At 41.9% G+C, this 21,595-nt stretch overlaps 1 protein-coding gene across 1 annotated transcript in view; it reads right to left on the bottom strand.

Moving 5' to 3' along the window:
• The window catches only part of LOC126252984 (ATP-dependent translocase ABCB1-like), a 189,476-nt gene extending 169,942 nt beyond the window's left edge, over nucleotides 1-19,534 (bottom strand). Inside the window, exon 1 of the mRNA XM_049954012.1 lies at nucleotides 19,199-19,534. The gene's annotated coding sequence lies outside the window, so the exon portion shown is untranslated. The remainder of the gene's footprint in view (nucleotides 1-19,198) is intronic.
• Between the last annotated feature and the right edge of the window lie 2,061 nt (nucleotides 19,535-21,595).

The following is a 21,595-nucleotide window of genomic DNA, read 5'->3' on the forward strand; positions in this document are numbered from 1 at the left end:
TTTTCTGTCAACACTAGCGTCGCGTATGTCAAAATGATAAGCGACGCCGTCTGTCATGACGCAGTGTTCAGATGTGCCAGCAGCCTCAAGTTAAAACACGCCGATAGAAACTTAGGAGTGCGTTATTTTTTACAAAAGAAGTTGTTCCTCTTTTTCAGGGCACACGCGTACCAGTACTGTTCGCAATGTGATGTATCAACAGTTCTCTTCAAATTACCTAGGCAATGCATTAATTTACCATTCGTGCGGCTGGTACCTTCCGGGTATGAGACGACACCCGTCCATGAACTGAAGACTCAAACATGCAGAACCATACTATGGGGAACTAATAAATCTTTCCATGAAGACGTTCCCGATCGGTCCAGACCTGGATGCGCGACGCGGCAGGAATCGCTAAGCGCCGCCGTCTTTCTCACCCCGGGAGAGGCTTTCTTTGTTTATTTCATGCACTTTCCTTTTCTTAGTCTGCTTACGTAGCTTTTCCCCGTAAAACTAAAAAATAAATAAATAAAATAATTAATGAATAAATAAATACGTTAAAATCAAAGTAAAAATTTCTTTTCTCTGTATTTAACTTTACATCGTTGCCAAAGTCAGTCTCGATACTTGAGGGTGGGGGGAAGCAGCAGGCAGGTCTCGAGGTCTTACCCCTGGCCACTCTGCTCCCCAAACCCACATTGACCGTAAGAAAAAGGAATTTATGTATGTGTTTCCATCTCCTTCTGTATCCTCATGGCATGGATCATTACTGATTCTTCCGCCTTTAGGGGCAGCTTCCCACCCTAAAGGCAAGTTAGTGCCCTGAACCCTGTCCGTTCCTCTGCCCTCTTTGACAATGTCATTTCCAGAATGAAGGTGACTTCTTATGCCGGAAGTCTTCGTCTGCCACATTTGATTAATTTATTCAAAATTTAACCAGTGTCGGGGTTCGAATCCGGGACCGAGGACGTTTTGATTACTAACCAAAGACGCTGCACGTTTTTCTCGTTCATCTGCCTACTTTTTCTTGTTATCTTTTTCTTTTATATAATTTTTTTCCTTTTTCTTACGGTCAATGTGGGTTTGGGGAGCAGAGTGGCCAGGGGTAAGACCTCGAGACCTGCCTGCTGCTTCCCCCCACCCTCAAGTATCGAGACTGACTTCGGCAACGATGTAAAGTTAAATACAGAGAAAAGAAATTTTTACTTTAATTTTAACGTATTTATTTATTCATTAATTATTTTATTTATTTATTTTTTAGTTTTACGGGGAAAAGCTACGTAAGCAGACTAAGAAAAGGAAAGTGCATGAAATAAACAAAGAAAGCCTCTCCCGGGGTGAGAAAGACGGCGGCGCTTAGCGATTCCTGCCGCGTCGCGCATCCAGGTCTGGACCGATCGGGAACGTCTTCATGGAAAGATTTATTAGTTCCCCATAGTATGGTTCTGCATGTTTGAGTCTTCAGTTCATGGACGGGTGTCGTCTCATACCCGGAAGGTACCAGCCGCACGAATGGTAAATTAAAGCATTGCCTAGGTAATTTGAAGAGAACTGTTGATACATCACATTGCGAACAGTACTGGTACGCGTGTGCCCTGAAAAAGAGGAACAACTTCTTTTGTAAAAAATAACGCACTCCTAAGTTTCTATCGGCGTGTTTTAACTTGAGGCCGCTGGCACATCTGAACACTGCGTCATGACAGACGGCGTCGCTTATCATTTTGACATACGCGACGCTAGTGTTGACAGAAAACTTCATCGTGAAGGAGGCATTCGATTTCAAATGCCGTGGGTTGTGCATAGTCCGACTGAAAACTAAACTTGATCTCAGATGTTCGATACACTTGAACCATGGCACGTCTGTCAACAGTTGTAGCACTAAGCGGCGGTGAAGATGTAAACAGACTGCACACATTGGTCTAGACCGCGGACGGGACGCAAACAAAACGTTCTAGCCGCTGCCCTGCCGAAGGCAGACTGCCACGATGACCACAGGTGCCATCATACAACTACATGATCACAGACAAGTTTAGATGATGAAAGATTTTTAATGATTGTAGCTATTAGGAGTAGTACGTTTTCAGTTTGGTTAGTGCCTTCAGCTATTTGTGGTATGGGCAAGCCATTAATGCTGATGTTCCCCTGGGCAGCAGGTGATGTGCTGAGGTATTAATGTGTGGACACAAAGAGGTTAGTCTATGCTGCCAGGCATAGTCTACTTAATGGTCCAGTTATGACCATTCAGAAATCACCAGGTAGTAAGTTATGTGACGTGTCTGCGATGGTGGCAGTGAGGATGGCTGTTACTTGAGGGGACCATGGACCATGGAGCGACAACAAGGAAGTGCGGCCTGTATATGGGGCTGTACGTAGCCGAATGTGTGTGTGGTGCTAAGGCAGTCAGTGCTCCGTGATTTACGTTGAAACGTGCAGTGATTACTGTAGTTAAGTCTATGGAGATTTTGAGTCACTGCGTTCAGAGAGGAACGAGGCTAAGTAGCATGGAAATGATGGTATGGTTCTTCTCATGGAATGTGGTATATGGGAGCAGCTTTCTGTTCTGTGGTACAGATGGGCCGTGTCAATGGACTGTTATGTGGTAGGCCTTCTGAGTAATTCCGTGCGGAAGGAAATTTGCTACTCTGAACTGACATCATTCGGTGCTTGTTATCACTGCTTTGCCGCAAACTCATGGGTGGTATATATGCTTTTTGCCTTGTGGTCCTCTAAGCATTTTAGAACACACATAACGGAACAGACATTGTTGGTTGTTGTTTGCCTATCACGTTAGTGCATACGCTGTGGTGCGAGCATACAGTCATAGTACGGTAATACGAGGACTAGGTTATAGTACATTTTGGATATCAAATAATTTTCACCTAACTGTGGAATGCTAGTTGCGTCATCGCACCTCACGGTTTTTTTTATGTATCTTGCTGTGCACCACAAGGTGTATCGTATAGTATCTTCTTTTCAGATGAACCCTGGGTACGGTAACTACTTGTTATCTGTGAGGATAGTAAATAGAAAAGCTCGAACAAGTAACAACGGTTAGATGAGAGCAAATGTATCACGCCGTTGACAGAAGATGCAGCAGCAAGATCCATTTCGCCGATTTTTGCAAGTTACGTTCATGTTTGTTTGGTATCTTCATGATCCTTTCGTCCAATATTAATGTCCTTTTAAATCTGTTAAAGAATGAGTGAAACTGTGGCTTAGGATTTTAGTAATGCTGTTGTTGGTTTCAGGTTTTAGTAGTGTTATTACTGGTGTTAAGTGAAAATTTTGAAATTAGAGTGCACGGGGTCCTGTGCATGTCATGTACTAAAAATGCACTATTTTTACAAATTTTAATCTCAGTTATGAGTCCTTTGTGAATGCACATTTTAATGTATGTTTAAAGCTTTTTTAAGAATTTTTGTTTGTTCTGTTTATCTTTCAGAAGATAAACCATAGGAATATGTATTACTATTCTCTTAACATTTTGCAGATGCCCCTGAAGATGGAACATGAGTCCTGAAACTGGGTAGTGTTTCCCTTTTTAGAAATAAATAATTTTTACAACTGTGGCGGATTTTACCAATGACAGTGAATAAAAGGTGTGGATGTCCAGTGAAGAGAAAAGCGCGCCTCTGGAAGAAAACATCTGTGAATAGTTCTGAGCTGCGCTTGGTTTGGAGCCATATACGTCCTGTTAGTATTACGGGGTTGTGGGATAACTTACAAGCGGGATAACTTATATGTCTGGAAACAAGTTTTAGGGAAGCCGTGTGGTTACTTTCGAATTTGGGTGGAGATGAATCATCATGGACTTTGTCTTCGTGTGACGTCTTATTACTCCTAAACTTTTCCTGCTCCGGAACTTAATGGTATCATCTTTTCTATGAAGATTTTGTTATGACGATTTTGATAACATGCTAGATAAATGTAATAGGAGCGTTTTAGTAAATATCACTCTGCACTCATTTTTCGAGTTTAATTTGAGTAGTTGAAGTTCCACGGTACAAACTGCACTGCGTACACTGCAATGCAGAGAGTGCTCATATGCTTGTGACTGACGGTAGATCATGGACGCACTTCTTCCCTTTTGTTTCATGATGTTCGTGTTTTCCTACATGTGTTTCGAAAAAACTCAGCTAGCATCTTACCAAATGTGAACGACCTGTTGATCCCAGGAAAACGGAATGAGAATAGTACATTATCCGCCACATGTTTTTTACGTAAGATTTCACAGCAAGGTGTTCTACTTTTCCACATGATTATGTTCAGCGACTGAGATGTTTATTGTTATTTTATTCTACCTTCTACCTATCTCTACATTGTGCTTTCAAAGCTACCCTTGAGTGTGCAACGTGTACATTTCAAAATTGAACAGATTTTTTAAAGGTATGTATTTTAGTTGTATCTTTAAGGTACTTGGTAAATTTATTGTACAATTTTTATTCCTTGCTAGTAAATGGTGTATGGCGTTTATTTTTTCTCGGTAAATATAATTTAAGTATGGACTCTGTTTAATGATTATGAATACTGCTGTTAGTGTAATAACTACTGACGTTCTAAATGTGCATACAAAATTAGTATACATACTAATACGGTGCTCTTACAGTCATAGCTTTGTACAGATCTTTACAGCGAACTTGTTTGTTAATCTTCTTTATTATTCTTCTGGTCCTTTGCTGCAATTTGAAAAGTCTGTCAGTGATCTGTGTAATGGATGGCCCAAAAATTATTCCATAGCTAAGGACGGGGTGCATATAAGAATAGTATCGTTTTAAGGCACGGTCTGTCAAGACAGACATTAATGTCTTCAGAGGTGTCAGTCATGTGAACAAAATTTTGCAACCTGTATTCTCGCAAATTAGCTACAAATTTATGACTCAATCCATGCTGAATATGTACCATAAGTAAAATTTCTTTACTTGTAATTTTTCCTAGTGCTGCAATTTTAATGGCCAGCTTTGTACCTCCTGTATCTTAATCCACCTCGGTACTCGTCTCACATCCTTTCTGAAATCATTTCTTCAGCCCCATCAGTAACCGTACTGGTCACGTACGAAATATTATCAGGAGTCCACAACACGATTATACTGTCTCAAGAAATCGTGCATCATCTTCATAGCAAATTAAGATCTTTTTGTTTGTCTATCTTTACTAACGTACTTTATTACTGACTTGGACTGCGCTTTTGTTTCTTTTGAGTCATCAGTCTTCTGACTGGTTTAATGCAGCCCGCCACTAATTCCTCTCCTGTGCCAACCTCTTCATCTATGAGTAACACTTGTAACCTACTTCCTCAATTATTTTCTAGAAGTAGTCCAATCTTTGTATTCCTCTAAACTTTCTAGAGTTTTTACCCTTTACAGCTACCTCTATTACCATAGAAGTTTGTTACGTCTGCTACAGACGGCCCCTGCCAGGCAGACTACACTCAAGACACCCCTGTGTACCATATAACATACACAAGCACTTGCAGGCGCAACCAAGAGGTAAACAATTCTTCAAAATAAACAGAACTTGCTAGAGACTAATGCGAACCTTTTCTGCAGAGGTCGCCTCACAGACACAGGGAAGTTGGAGTACTCCGCCGACCTCCGCCGGCTTTATAAGGCCAGTTGCAGTACAGCCAATTCCTCGCCGAGCTAGGACCAGCTCCGAAGGACCTCACCGACGCTCTTGATGAATAGTCGTCTACTGGTTACTTGTTTTCTTTGTGTGTATATAGCGATTGTTCGAGAAGTGTAGTTCAGTTTCAATAAATGACATTATACTGAGTGTTCTACAATACTGAGTAATCTTTAAAGTTATTCCATGATGTCTTAATAGATGTCCTATCATCCTGTCCCTTTTTCTCGCCAGGACCTCCTTGTTCCTTACCGTATCAGTCCACATTCGTCTGTAGAATCACATCTCAAACGCTTCGATTCTCTTCTATTCTGGTTTCCCCACAGTCGATATTTCACTGTGTTGCAAACGTACATTCTCAGAAACTTCTTTCTCACATTAAGGCCTATGTTTGATATTAGTAGACTTCTCTTGACCGTAAATGCCCTTTTTGTCAGTGCTGCGCTTGGTTACCAAAATAGTCTAGCCATTGCATATATTGTATATCTGTACGCGTTCAATTAACTTTTTCCAGTATACGACACAAACCTTTGTTGTTCTACAAAGTTGTTGTTTTCTGAACGATTACTCAGCATTAAAAAAAATCAAAAGAACCTTCGTGACATTAAAGGCAAGAGCAGCAACATTAAGAGTGCAATGGGAATTCCACTGTTAAACACATAGGACAGAGCGGATAGATGGAAAATGTCCACTGTAGGTCTCTGTTATGGGGGAGGAGATGAAATGAATTGTCCGATAACGTGATAGTGATAGAAGAAATTAAAGTCGACATGGAAAAGATATGCGATCCAGGATTAGTGCTAGAATTTGAATTATCTTTGGAAGGCGTGATACAAGACAGAAGAGATAGATAACATTACTCGAAATTTTTAAAATCTTGAGTTTATGTGTAGAATGTATGAGACTGGCAGCATACCCTGCGATTTTTGGAAATATGTCATCTGTTTTACTCCCAAGATAGCAAGAGCAGATACGTGCGAGAACTATCGCACAAACATCTTAACAGCACATAAATCCAAGTTGCCGACAAGAATAATGTACAGAAGAATGGAGGATCACTTCGATGGCGATCAGTTTGTTCTTATAGAAAGTAAAGGCGCTTGGGCGCCAGTTCTAACGTTGATAAAGGAAGCAAGAGTGAAGAAAAATCGAGAATCATTCATAGGATTTCTCGACCTGCAAAAAGCGTTGGACAATGTAAAATGCTGCAAGGTGTTGAAATTTCTGAGGGAAGTAGGAGTAATCTACAGGGAAAGACGAGTAATAAACAATATCTGCAAGAACCAAGAAGGAAAAGGAACCAAGAACGAAGTGCTCGGATTAAAATGTGAGTGAGAGAGGGATGCAGTCCCCACCCCTACTGTTCCATCTGTACATCGAAGGAGCAATGACGGAAATAAAAGAACGGTTGAAGAGTGGGACTAAAATTCAGGCTGAAAGGATATCAAAGATAGGGTACACAGGTGAAATTACTATCCTCAGTGAAGGTGAATTAACCAGACGGAACAATAAGAGGGGATGACCAAGAAAAAAGTGGTCGGATTAAAATGTGTGTAAGACAGGAACGCAGTCCTCGCCTCTGCTGTTCACTCTGAACATCAAAGAAGCAGTGACGGAAATAAAAGAATGGTTAAACAGTGGGATTAAAATTCAGGGTGAAAAGATATCAGTGTCAAGAGTTGCTGGTGAAATTGCTAACCTTAATAAAGGTGAATTAGAATTACAGTATCTGTTGAACGGAATGAACAGTCTAATGAATGAAGAATATGGAATAAGACGAAGAAAGCCGAAAGTAATGAGATATAGCAAAAATGGGAACAGCGAGAAACTTGACATCAGAATTGCTGATGGCAAGGTAGTGAGAATGAACATTTGGAGCACAGCATTTTATGGTGATCATGATGGACTGTGGAAAAACCGGAACAGATGAAAATCGAAGTGGTTGAGATGTAGTGCCACAGAATAGGGTTGAAATCAAGTGGGATGATAAGGTAAGGAATGAGTTTCTCCTCAGAATCTGACAAGGAAGAAACACATAGAAAACACCGGCAAAAAGAAGGGACAGGAGTTTGGTACATATGTTAAGATGTCAGCTCCCATGGTACTTGAGGGAGCTGTGGTACCTATAACTACAGGGTGTTACAAAAAGGTACGGCCAAACTTTCAGGAAACGTTCCTCACACACAAATAAAGAAAAGATGTTGTGTGGACATGTGTCCAGAAACGCATAATTTCCGTGTTAGAGCTCATTTTAGTTTCGTCAGTATGTACTGTACTTCCTCGATTCACCGCCAGTTTGCCCAATTGAAGGAAGGTAATGTTGACTTCGGTGCTTGTGTTGCCATGCGACTCATTGCTCTACAGTACTAGCATCAAGCACATCAGTACGTAGCATCAACAGGTTAGTGTTCATCACGAACGTGGTTTTGTAGTCAGTGCAATGTTTACAAATGCGGAGTAGGCAGATGCCCATTTGATGTATGGATTAGCACGGGGCAATAGCCGTGGCGTGGTACGTTTGTATCGAGACAGATTTCCAGAACGAAGGTGTCCCGACAGGGAGACGTTCGAAGCAATTGATCGGCGTCTTAGGGAGCACGGACCATTCCAGCCTATGAATCGCGACTGGGGAAGACGTAGAACGACAAGGACACCTGCAATGGACGAGGCAAATCTTCGTGCCGTTGACGATAACCCTAATGTCAGCGTCAGAGAAGTTGCTGCTGTCCAAGGTAACGTTGACCACGTCACTGTATGGAGAGTGCTACGGGAGAACCAGTTGTTTCCGTACCATGTACAGCGCGTGCAGGCACTATCAGCAGCTGATTGGCCTCCACGGGTACACTTCTGCGAATGGTTCATCCAACGATGTATCAATCCTCATTTCAGTGCAAATGTTCTCTTTATGGATGAGGCTTCATTCCAACGTGATCAAATTGTAAATTTTCACAATCAACATGTGTGGGCTGACGAGAATCCGCACGCAATTGTGCAATCACGTCATCAACACAGATTTGCTGTGAACGTTTGGGCAGACATTGTTGGTGATGTCTTGATTGGGCCCCATGTTCTTCCACCTACGCTCAATGGAGCACGTTATCATGATTTCATACGGGATACTCTACCTGTGCTGCTAGAACATGTGCCTTTACAAGTACGACACAACATGTGGTTCATGCACGATGGAGCTCCTGCACATTTCAGTCGAAGTGTTCGTACGCTTCTCAACAACAGATTCGGTGACCGATGGATTGGTAGAGGCGGACCAATTCCATGTCCTCCACGCTCTCCTGATCTCAACCCTCTTGATTTTCATTTATGGGGGTCCCAATTGAGAGACTCTTCGTGCTCGTATTGTGGACGGCTGTGATACAATACGCCATTCTCCATGGCTGCATCAGCGCATCAGGGATTCCATGCGACGGAGGGTGGATGCATGTATCCTCGCTAACGGAGGACATTTTGAACATTTCCTGTAACAAAGTGTTTGAAGTCACGATGGTACGTTCTGTTGCTGTGTGTTTCCATTCCATGATTAATTTGATTTGAAGAGAAGTAATAAAATGTGCTCTAACATGGAAAGTAAGCGTTTCCGGACACATGTCCACATAACATATTTTCTTTCTTTGTGTGTGAGGAATGTTTCCTGAAAGTTTGGCCGTACCTTTTTGTAACACCCTGTATAAAGGAAGACAGAAATTGGAAAACATCCAGCAAATAAGTGAGGAAGTTGGCCGCAAGAGCTACCCTGAGATCAAAACCTTGGCGCAGGGGAAGAATTCGTGTCAGGCTGCATTAAACCAGTGGTGGTGGTGGTGGTGGTTAGTGTTTAACGTCCCGTCGACAACGAGGTCATTAGAGACGGAGCGCAAGCTCGGGTTAGGGAAGGACTGGGAAGGAAATCGGCCGTGCCCTTTCAAAGGAACCATCCCGGCATTTGCCTGAAACGATTTAGAGAAATCACGGAAAACCTAAATCAGGATGGCCGGAGACGGGATTGAACCGTCGTCCTCCCGAATGCGAGTCCAGTGTGCTAACCACTGCGCCACCTCGCTCGGTCATTAAACCAGTCAGAAGACGGAAAAAAGAAAAGAAAAGATGCTTCTTCACAGAAAATTCCGCGGTAAACTGAGTTAATGCCATGCTGAGCACGTTCGATATAAATGGAGATGGACTGTATACTTTGAAAATCTATGAACATGTTTACGAAGGACTGAGGATGACTGAAAGTGCTGAAACTGATATTGAACTAAATATAATCAATAAAAAACAGATTTCTTTCAGAAGAAACTGTTATGCGGACAGAAATTTCATAATCAGTCCATAGTTCTTATATCGTTGACGAAAATGTTTTGAACAGTTGCCATGTCCGTTAATTGCAATTCACTTTTACTAGAGATAGCAATGTCACCAGCACATGTTATTATTGATAACTTTTCAGCTTGAATTTTAATTCCACTGTTTAGTCGCACTTTTATTTCCATAACTGATTCTGCGATGATTGTCAGAATGTATATTGCAGGTGCTTACCAGAGGTGTTCGCTGTTCTGAAATATCCAGTCTGATAATTGCTGTGTGTCGGCTCAGAGCTCGAACCCGAGTCCTTGTCTTTTGTGCCAAAATCTTTAACCGACTGAACAACGCGACCCACCGTCATAGCTTTTTGTTGACGAAAAGTTTTGCGCGATTCTATCGAGGTCGACAAAGCAAATTACGCTGTGTATTAGAATAGCTATGATGTTATTAAATCAGTAGGAATGACCAAAACTGAATGGCAGAAATATTTCGTGACAAAGCGTACCACACGGCTCCTTTGTGGCAGAGAAAGGGGAGATAAGAATAGTAAGGTGCCCTTACAGAGATTGCAAGGTTTTCTTGGAATAGCGATATAGCCGAACATCAAAAGATAACAGCAGAGGGACGCCAGCTGGGGACGCCTCAGATTAGATTAGTACTGAGAATCCAGCTAACGGTGGCGGGGGTCTTCTAACCGTTACTGCTACCAGGAGATAACAAGACGTCTTTGACGACAGTTAACGAAGCGGCACATTAACTGTGACACCGGCCTCGTGTGTAGAGGGTTTGGAGCTTAAATTACCGTCTGATTATTCTCACTTTTGTTTGTTGTGCATTCCCTTAATTCATCACCACATTAAAACCAGGCATTGGTCATGTGTTAAACAACCCTTCACCAGACTGTTTCGAGCAATACAGTCTTAAGTCATATGCACTGACGTTCATCCTGCAACTTTATAATGCCATTTAACCACCTTTTAAGAGGCCAACTTCTGTATCTTGTCTCTTGGATTTATGAAAAGAACTTACTTAGTTCACCCATTTGCTTCGATGCAAATCCCCTCCACTTTGACAGATTTTATCCCGTCCGTTTCAACAGATTTTTAATTTAAAAAAAAAATCGTCTTCTACTATAGCCAGATAACTAATCAATTTCTTTCTTTTCGGTTAGTAATTTGTGACATGCTCTACTATTGTCTGATGAGCAATCCTCAATTTCTGAAAGGTTTTCACATTAAATTTTAGCATCTAACCATCACACCTCAAAACTGCTAATACAGACCGATCGATGATAACTTTCCTTTTGAGGCGCAATGGAATCTCATTACAAAAAAAAAAAAAAAAAAAAAAAAAAAAAACCTATACAGTTTATCAAAACGCTCCCGGCCACTTTTTTAGTACTCTGTTTATTTTCGATATTGGTCACCTAGTTGTTGCCTTCAACTCTACTAAAACACAAAAACCTAACAACTGGTTCTATTAATTAGTTGTTAATCTGTGGTATTTTCATTTTGATATCATGACTACACATCATATCAGTCTTAATATTATCGATTTTCATTGCGTAATTTTAAATTTACTCCGTTGTTGAAGCAAGAAGTGCAATCTCATCTGCAAAATGAATATAATTAAGTACTTTCGGCTAATTCGTGTTTTTACTCATAGTATACGAGTTTGTAGTTTTGACGTATTCCACTGTAAGCTAGCACAGAGTGAATCAATCCCTGTCTCCAAAGGCCTGTTGGTAAAGGTTTTGCTGAAACCGAGTAAAAATATTTCTCAGTTGTAGACAAAGTGGTAAGTCATGCTCGTTGCTCTGTTCTATAAATTAACTCACGACTCACGAATGGTCCTCTGTGGAATACTTACTGCTCAAGTCAGATTCTTCCTTTGCTTTATTAAAAGCAGATGTTCCTTCTAAGCTGTTAGTAATATTTATAGGAAATTTCTAGTGCATTTATTGTCTTTTACTTCTCATTTCTTGCCAAACATAATATTTAGAGTGTTCTTCCTGTTTTGAGAATTGTCCTCCGCAGGCTCTGTGTGAAAAACTTTGCATTTTTCTTTTGTGCAACTTTTACTCCAACTTTAGACATTTTGGTGGAATACATTCATCTCTGAGTGCCCATTTCAAGTATCTGTATATGTTGTTGTTGTTGTGGTCTTCAGAGTGAAGACTGGTGTGACACTGCTCCTCACACTGTTCTGTCTGGTGCAAGCCTCATTCTCTCTGCGTCGCTACTGTACAATACACCCACTTGAAACTGTGTACAGGAATCAAGCATTGCTCTCCCTCTGTAATTTTTACTTCCACACTTCCCTCCAATACAAAATTCACTACTCCTTGATGCCTTAGGACATGTCCAATGAACCTAATCCTGCTTTTAGTCAAGTTGTGTCACAGAGCTCTTTTCTCCCCGATTCATTTCAATACCACTTCATTACTTATCTTATGAAACCACGTAATCGTCAGCAGTCTTTTGTAACACATTCAATAACTCTGTACTTTCTTCTCGTCAACTGAATATTGTACATAGTGGATTGTGTACCGAGGGAAACAAATGAATTTTTTTTGGGTACTTCAGTGTAATGACTGCTTCTACAATCACATGAAGGAATGAGCACTAGAGACAGGCATAACCAGCTTCCACCGTTTTCTACAGTTCCTTTTGTTTGTTGTAACCTACAAAGTTGTATTTTACGCCGAATTTTACGGTGAGTAAAATGCTATATATTTTTAGAATTATTTATATAATATGTGGACAGTTAATACAATCTTCGTTGACAGTACATCATCTTGTACCTTGAAACACAAGTCTTTTACCATTGAATATGTGATACTTGCGAAAGAAGTAAGTTTATTCTATGCCTTAAATATTTTACCTGTCCCGAAAAGAGAGCCGGCCGTTGTGGCCGAGCGCTTCTAGGCGCTTCAGTCCGGAACCACGCTGCTGCTACGGTTGCAGGTTCGAATCCTGCCTCGGGCGTGGATGTGTGTGATGTTCTTAGGTTAGTTAGGTTTAAGTAGTTCTAAGTCTAGGGCACTGATGACGTCAGATGTTAAGTCCCATAGTGCTTAGAGCCATTTGAACCGAAAAGAGAAATTTGTTTTAGTTTAGAATAGCTTCTACACTATGTGATCGAATTAGGTGCATTGTGCTGCCATCTACTGCCAGGTACGCCATAACAGCGACCTCAGTAGTCATTAGATATCGGTAGAGAGCAGAATGGGGGGTTCCGCGGAACTCACGAACTTCGAACGTCACTTGGGTGTCATTTGTATCGTACGTCTGTACTTGAGATTTCCACACTCCTAAACATCCCTAGGTCCACTGTTTCAGATGTGATAGTGAAGTGGAAACGTGAAGGGACACGTACAGCACAAAAGCGTACATACCGGCCTCGTCTGTTGACTGACAGAGACCGCCGACATGTGAGGAGGGTCGTAATGTGTAATAGGCAGACATCTATCCAGACCATCAGACAGGAATTCCAAACTGCGTCAGGGGCCACTGGAAGTACTATGACAGTTAGTCGGGAGGTGAGAAAACTTGGTTTTCATGGTCGAGCGGTTGCTCATAAGCCACACACCACGCCGGTTAATGCCAAACGAAGCCTCGCTTGGTGTAAGGTGAGTAAACATTGGACGATTGAACAGAGGAAAAAAGTTGTGTGCAGTGACGAAACACGCTACATAATGTGGCGATCCGATGGCAGGGTGTGGATATGGCGAATGCATGGTGAACGTCATCTGCCAACGTGAGTGGCAACAGTAAAATGCGGAGGCGGTGGTGTTATGGTGTAGTCGTGTTTCTCATGGAAGGTTCTTGCATCTCTTTTTGTTTTGCGCGGCACTATCAATGCACAGGCCTACACTGATGTTTCAAGCAAAATGGTTCAAATGGCTCTGAGCACTATAGGACTTAACATCAGAGGTCATGAGTCCCCTAGAACTTAGAACTACTAGACATCACACACATCCATGCTCGAGGCAGGTTTCGAACCTGCGACCGTAGCGGTCGCGCAGTTCCACACTGAAGTGCCTAGAACAGCTCGGTCACTCCGGCCGGCGATGTTTCAAGCACCTTCTTTCTTCCCACTGTTGAAGAACAACTCGGTGATGGCGATTGCATCTTTCAACACGATCGAGCACTTGTTCGTAAAGCATGTCCTGTGGCGGAGTGGCTACACGACAGTAGCATCCCCATAATGCACTGGCCTGCACAGAGTGCTGACCTGAATCCTATAGAACACCTTTAAGATGGTTTGGAAGGCTGACTTCGTGCCAGGTCTCACCAACCGACATCGATACCTCTCCTCAGCGCAGCACTCTGTGAAGAATGGGCTGCCATTCCCCGAGATTCTTCCAGCACCTGTTTGAACGTATGCTTGCGAGAGTGGAAGTTGTTATCAAGGCTAAGGGTCGGCCAACACCGTACTGAATTCCAACACTACCGAAGGAGGGCCCCAAGAACTTGAAGGTCATTTTTAGCCAGGTGTCCGGATACTTTTGATGACAGTGTTTTTCTAAATGTATTTAAATTTCAACTGTTTCACATTATACTTGTGCTTAGTTTTATTTCACTAACTGATTACTGGTGTATAGTAGAGTAATAATAAACAGATAGACTGTTAAATACAGCAGTGACAAGATTTGGTCGAGCGCAGTGTTTTTAAATTTCTATCGAACATTTGTTCCTAGGTACATGACCATGTTATACCCAGGAACAAACTTCCATATTTGGAAAAACCTTAATTTTATGGAGTAGTTTTTGTAATTTCAGTACATAAAAAGTGAATTTCACAATTTAAAAATGGAATGAGAAAATATATTAAAGTTCTAGACCAATAGTGCATACTGCAAACAATTCCTTATTTGTGTACGCTGATTTGTTCGTAAACAACATTTTTCATAGAAACGTCGCTTCACATTGCGGGTTTAGTAGACGTCGTACAGAGAAATGTGAACAATTTTGAAAGTCTATACCATGAAGCTGTGGATGGAGTGAAATGTCCAAAAAGTAAAATGCGTTTGAAAATAGTATTCCCAGAATGTTCCCTTGGCTGACCTCACTCGCACATTCAAGCCCATATCGACTCGTGGATGTTTATTGTAGCCAGTCTTCTCACTGGTTTGATGCGGCCACAACAAATTCCTCTACTGTAGCAACCCCTGCATCTCACAGTAAGCTCTTGCCCGAAATATTCAATTATTTGTTGTATGAATTCGAATCTCTGTCTTCCTCTGCAGTTCTTACCCGCTACAGCCCTCTAGTACCATGGAAGCTATTTACCAATTCTTAACTCATGTCCTATCGTCCTGTCCCTTCTTCTTTTCAATGTTTTCCACATGATCCTTTCTTCACCGATTCTGCAGAGAACTTCCTCAGCGTTAAGTTATCAGTCCACCTAATTTTCAACATTTGTCTGCAGCCCTGCACCTCAAACGCTTCGATTCTCGCCTGTTCCAATTTTTTCGCAGTCCATGATTCACTACCATACATTGCTGTTCTCCAAACGAACATTCTCAGAAATTTCTTCCTCAAATTAAGGTCAGTTTCATATTAGCAAACTCACCTTGGCAGGGAATGCACTACTCACCTGTGTTACTTTGCTTTTTGTCTCCTCTTTGTTTCGTTTGTCATGGATTATTTTGCTACTAAGGTAGCAGAATACCTTAACTTCGTCTACTTCGTGATCATCAATTCTGATGTTAACCTTTTCGACATTCTTATTTCTACAGTTGCTCATTACTTACGTCATACTTCGGTTGACTCTATATTGTGTAATAATTAGACAGTTGATTCCATTCAACAAATACTGTAATTCTTCTTGGGACTGATGACCTCAGATGTTAAGTCCCATAGTGCTCAGAGCCGTTTTTGTAATTCTTCTTCATTTTCTCAGCGAATCTTACCACCGATATCTTTTCAAGCTGAATTTTAATCCGACTCTTGAGCCTTTCTTTCATTTCCATCACTGCTTCTCCTCTGTACAGATTGAACTGTAGGGGCGAATGACTGCATTCCTGACTTACACCGCCGGCCGCGGTGGTCTAGCGGTTCTAGTCGCGCAGTCCGGAACCGCGCGACTGCTACGGTCGCAGGTTCGAATCCTGCCTCGGGCATGGATGTGTGTGATACCCTTAGGTTAGTTAGGTTTAAGTAGTTCTAAGTTCTAGGGGACTGATGACCGCAGATGTTAAGTCCCATAGTGCTCAGAGCCATTTGAACCATTTTTAGCCTGACTTACACCCATTTTAATCCGAATACTTCACTCTTGGTCTTCCAGTCTCATTGTCTCTCTTGATTCTCGTATATTACCGTCTTTCCCTATGCTTTCTCCTATCTTTGTCAGAATTTCGATCATCTTGCACCATTTGACATTATGAAACACTGTTTGTGGGTAGACGAGTCCTATTAACGTTTCTTGATTTTTCTTCAGTCTTGCTTTGGTTATCAGATGCAACGTTAAGATCTGTCTCTAGTGCCCTTACCTCTCCTAAAGACAACCTAATCATCATCTCACAGATTATCAGTTTTCTTTTTTTATTATTCTGTATATTATTCTTTCTAGCAAATTGAATGCATGAGCTCTTAGATCATGCGTTATTTCTGGTATCTATCAGCCCTCTTCGGTATTGTGTAGATGTTATTTTCCCGAAAGTATGGTGGTATGTCGAGTCTCTCATAGATTCTACCCACCAACCAGAGTAGCCCATTGGTTCCTACTTCCTCCAGCGACTTCAGAAATTCCGATGGAATAGTATCTATCCCTTCTGGCTTATTTGATCTCAAGTCTTCCAAACTCTTTTAAATTCTAATACTGGATTACCTATCTCTTCCACATCAACTCCAGTTTCTTCTTCTATCACATATCAGGCAATTCATCCCCCTCACATAAGTCTTAGGTGTACTTTGTTCACCTGTCCACTCCCTCCTTCAAACCCGCTTGTGGTCATCCAGTTTTAGGTTTTCCATGATCTCCCTAAATCGCTTAAGGCTAATGCCAGGGTGGTTCCTTTAAAAAGTCAAGGTCAATTTCCTTCTCCATCCTTCCCCAAACCGAGCTTGTGCTCCGTCTCTTAACCAACTTCTTGTCGACGGAATGTTAAACACTAATCTCCTCCCTCCCTCCACCACTGTCTCCTCTGCGTTTAACAGTGGGATTCTCATTGATTCCTTAATGCATATTTCACCAAACTTTTTCATTTTTCTATATGCTGGATCAGTCTTTCCGTCGATCATTTGTCTTCCCGATTTCTTCACACATTTCCTGCAGCCATTTGCCTCGTCTTCCCTGAATTTCACCTGTTATTTCACTCCTAAGTGATTTGTGTTTGTGTATTCCTGTTTTTCCCTGAACTTATTTTATCTCCTTCGTTCGTCGATCAATATTTCTTCGCAGTTACCTTCCTTGCTGCTGGTTTCTGATTTTATGTCTCACACTTCCAGTTTGTTGAAAATTTTTGTAATTTTGGAAAAAGACACATCATGAGATCCTGGCATGGCCAGGATACCTTTCAGATTACGGCTGGACTGAAATACAAAACGGTTTAGTGACATCCTATCTTCCCACTCTCGAATATATATCGACAGTCTGTATAGTTATTCAAAGGTTATCCATGACGTTAGCCACATGTGGGCATTGAAATGAATCATTGGAACAGCCACTAGCTTGTACTGGACCACGACTCGAGTCCGGATCTGCTGGTTTATGCGAGCGGTCGCCTTAACCGCCTCGGCCATCCGAGCGCGCTTCCCATAGGAGGCGAATTCCTAGTAAGACTGGATCTTTCATCAATGCACTATATATATATATATATATATATATATATATATATATATATATATATAGGGTGTTACAAAAAGGTATGGCCAAACTTTCTGGAAACATTCCTCACACACAAATAAAGAAAAGATGTTATGTGGACATGTGTCCGGAAACGCTTAATTTCCATGTTAGAGCTCATTTTAGTTTCGTCCACCTACGCTCAATGGAGCACGTTATCATGATTTCATATGGGATACTCTACCTGTGCTGCTAGAACATGTGCCTTTACAAGTACGACACAACATGTGGTTCATGCACGATGGAGCTCCTGCACATTTCAGTCGAAGTGTTCGTACGCTTCTCAACAACAGATTCGGTGACCGATGGATTGGTAGAGGCGGACCAATTCCATGGCCTCCACGCTCTCCTGACCCCAATCCTCTTGACTTTCATTTATGGGGGCATTTGAAAGCTCTTGTCTACGCATCCCCGGTACCAAATGTAGAGACTCTTCGTGCTCGTATTGTGGACGGCTGCGATAGAATACGCCATTCTCCAGGGCTGCATCAGCGCATCAAGGATCCCATGCGACGGAGGGTGGATGCATGTATCCTCGCTAACGGAGGACATTTTGAACATTTCCTGTAACATAGTGTTTGAAGTCACGCTGGTACGTTCTGTTGCTGTGTGTTTCCATTCCATGATTAATGTGATTTGAAGAGAAGTAATAAAATGAGCTCTAACATGGAAAGTAAGTGTTTCCGGACACATGTCCACATAACGTATTTTCTTTCTTTGTGTGTGAGCAATGTTTCCTGAATGTTTGGCCGTACCTTTTTGTAACACACTATATATATATATCAACGAGAGACTGTTGTGGATCTAGCGCACAAATAGACACACGAATCAAACTTCAATTATGAGCCTGCTTACATTGGGTACAGTGGGACTTTTTTTTTTTTTTTTTTTTTTGAAGACGTGACAGTGGATTGCGGCGCTATTAATTTTGTCACTATTCGATCAAGCAACACATGCATTGTTGAAATCGAGTTTAGAAATTCTTTTCAGCGTCACGGAAAAAGTTTATTGTATCATTAAAAACTGGAAAGCTAGGTACTTTAATTCGGCACTTATGAATGTTAAAACATGCCTTGATTACTTCAAAACTTTCGCCAATTTTTTGGTATGACTAGGTGGGAACCACATTCCTTCTGGGTATATTTAGCATTGCCTGTCTTGGATACCTCGCACTTTGTATGTTAGTGCAGGAAAGAACGCGGCCTCTTTAAGAGATCAACATTCGAGAGATAGTGTCAGAGTTTCTGTAGTATCAATTTAATATCTCTAAGGTACCGACTGACACTACAAGATGTACTGAGATGTGAAGGGAGCCATTACTCTCCCTTTCCACTAGCGAGTGAGACAGGAAGGGGAAGGACGGATAACGTTCGAAAGCTCTCTCTAACATGTGCAACACAGTGCCTTGCTCAGTATTACTGCGCACGAGAACGCATAGCCAGCGACTCACCAGTCGTTGTGTGCAGCTCTCGGGAGCTTCTGTTCCAGTGCCGGCAGCTAGTACGACTGAGCTGCGTACACTGTTCGGCCGTGAAAACCGTGAGGTGGGTGTCCGCCTCTGGCATTCTGCGAATCGGCAGACGGAACTTCCTCGCGAGCCCGTCTGCACACAGCGGACCGCCGTCGCGTTGTGAAATCACGGCCGCTCGCCTGCTCTGAGCGGTGTCTGACTCACAACGTGACGGTAACGCAATTTCCTGGAACGTCCCGGACTAGCGATGCGGGCGGCGGAAGGTGTGACGCAACTTAATGTAAGTTGATGTGCCACAACAGCGATGTTAGCACCGTCCGTGTGTCGAGTCCCTGACACACCTAGTCCCTATTCCCGAGTCGACCGCTGATACTGCTGATAAAGCACACCCACGAGGCCGTAATTGTTATCTATCTGCAGCTCTTATCTGTACAGAAAGGCCTGTAGCAAACCATTCCTGCGTTACGTTGAGACCAGAGATCGATGTGTCAGCTAAGGCAGTTGCCTATACGGCTAGTAAAAATGATATACAATCTCTGGCCACAGTACAAGATGTTTAACGCTTACACTTCCAACACATTTCGATACGTGAAACTCGTTATTGACTATTTTCATCTAGACAACTAGTCACATGGTGCTAATCAAATGCTGACCGTTGGCTTTTTGTAATCTTTTCATACAGCCTATGCAGGTTGCTTCTCCTAAGATATATGGCAGATATTTTTAGTTTGGTTTTTCCGGTGTGTTGAACGAGTCAGTCCTTTCCACACCTGTAAGGCAGATGACAAACCTGTAAGGTCTATGATTCGCATGAGACCTAATCATGGATCATTGCCCAGCCATCTTCGCTGAGTACACGTACCAGATAATCCTTTTCTTGAATGACGTGTAGTTACATTGAGAGACAACAATAAAAATTTTAGAATTTAAGCTGTATTTCAGGGTGGTTACGCATTCGGCCCATTAGCCGTTCCCTGGCATTAGTGCCATAGCGCTCAACCTGGCAGGCACATTTGAATGGCACTGTGGTCGCACTACATACGACATGGTTTTGTATTCATTTCTGAACACAGATCAAAATCAAAACAAATTTTGAGTGTTATTTATCTATATTTGTCGCTCTGAAGACATAATATAATTTTTTCTGATACAAACTGTCGAAATAGGGACAGACGCAGATAATTTCAGAGATTTTCATACTGAAGTTGCCATATAATCTTGACTTATTTAGTTTAGTTAGTAATCTTCACTTAGTTAGTTTAACTAGTAGAGGACTTCCGGCTTAAGAAGTCACCCTCATTCTGCCAACGGCTTGTCAAAGAGGGCGGAAGAACGGATAGAGGCTCAGGGTACTCTCTTGTCGTTGACGTGGGAAACTGCATCTAAAGGCGGAAGAACCGGCAATAATCAAGGGCCATGGGGATGTAGAAGGCAATGGAAACCACTGCATTAAAGACACATAACCTGTATCCACAGCACATATGAGCTGTAATTGAAAAGTGTCATGATGATCTCTCCATTGGCAAAATATTCCGGAATAGCCCCCCATTCCGATCTCCTTGAGGGGATTCCCAAGGGCAAGATGACCATGAGGAAAAGATTGAATAACCAACGGAAAGATAACGTTCTACGAGTAGGGGCGTGAAATATCAGAAGCCTGAACGTGGTAGGAAAGCTAGAAAATCTGAAAAGGGAAATTCGAAGGCTCAATCTAGTTACAGTAGCAGTCAGTTTAGAGAAGTGGAGAGAAGACAAGGATTTCTGCTCAGATGAGTATAGGGTAATATTAACAACAGCAGAAAATGGTATAACGAGAGTAGGATTCCTTAACAGAAAGGTAGGGCAAAGAGTGCGTTACAGCGAACAGTTCAGTGATAGGGTTGTTCTTGTCAGAATCGACAGGAAACAAACACCAACAAGTTCAGGTATACATGCCGATGTCGCAAGCTGAAGATGAAGAGACAGAGAAAGTATATGCGGATATCGAAAGGGTAATACAGTACATAAAAGGAGATGAAAAGCCAATAGACATAGGAGACGGGAATGCAGTTGTTGGGGGAGGAATAGAAGGTTACAAGAGAATATGGGCTTGGGAAAAGGAATGAGAGAGGAGAAAGACTAATTAAGTTCTGTACTAAATCTCATCTAGTAACAGCGAATACTCTGTTCAAGAACACAAGAGGAGGACGTACACTTGGAAAAGGCTGGGCGATAGGGGAAGATTTCAGTTCGATTAAATCATTATCAGACAGAGATTCCGAAATCAGATACAGGAGCAGATATAGACTCAGATCACAATTTAGTAGTGATGAAGAGTAGACTGAAGTTCAAGAGATTACTCAGGAAGAATCAATACGCAAAAAAGTGAGATACAAA

This window comes from Schistocerca nitens, chromosome 4, assembly GCF_023898315.1.
Source record: "Schistocerca nitens isolate TAMUIC-IGC-003100 chromosome 4, iqSchNite1.1, whole genome shotgun sequence".
NCBI lineage: Eukaryota > Metazoa > Arthropoda > Insecta > Orthoptera > Acrididae > Schistocerca > Schistocerca nitens.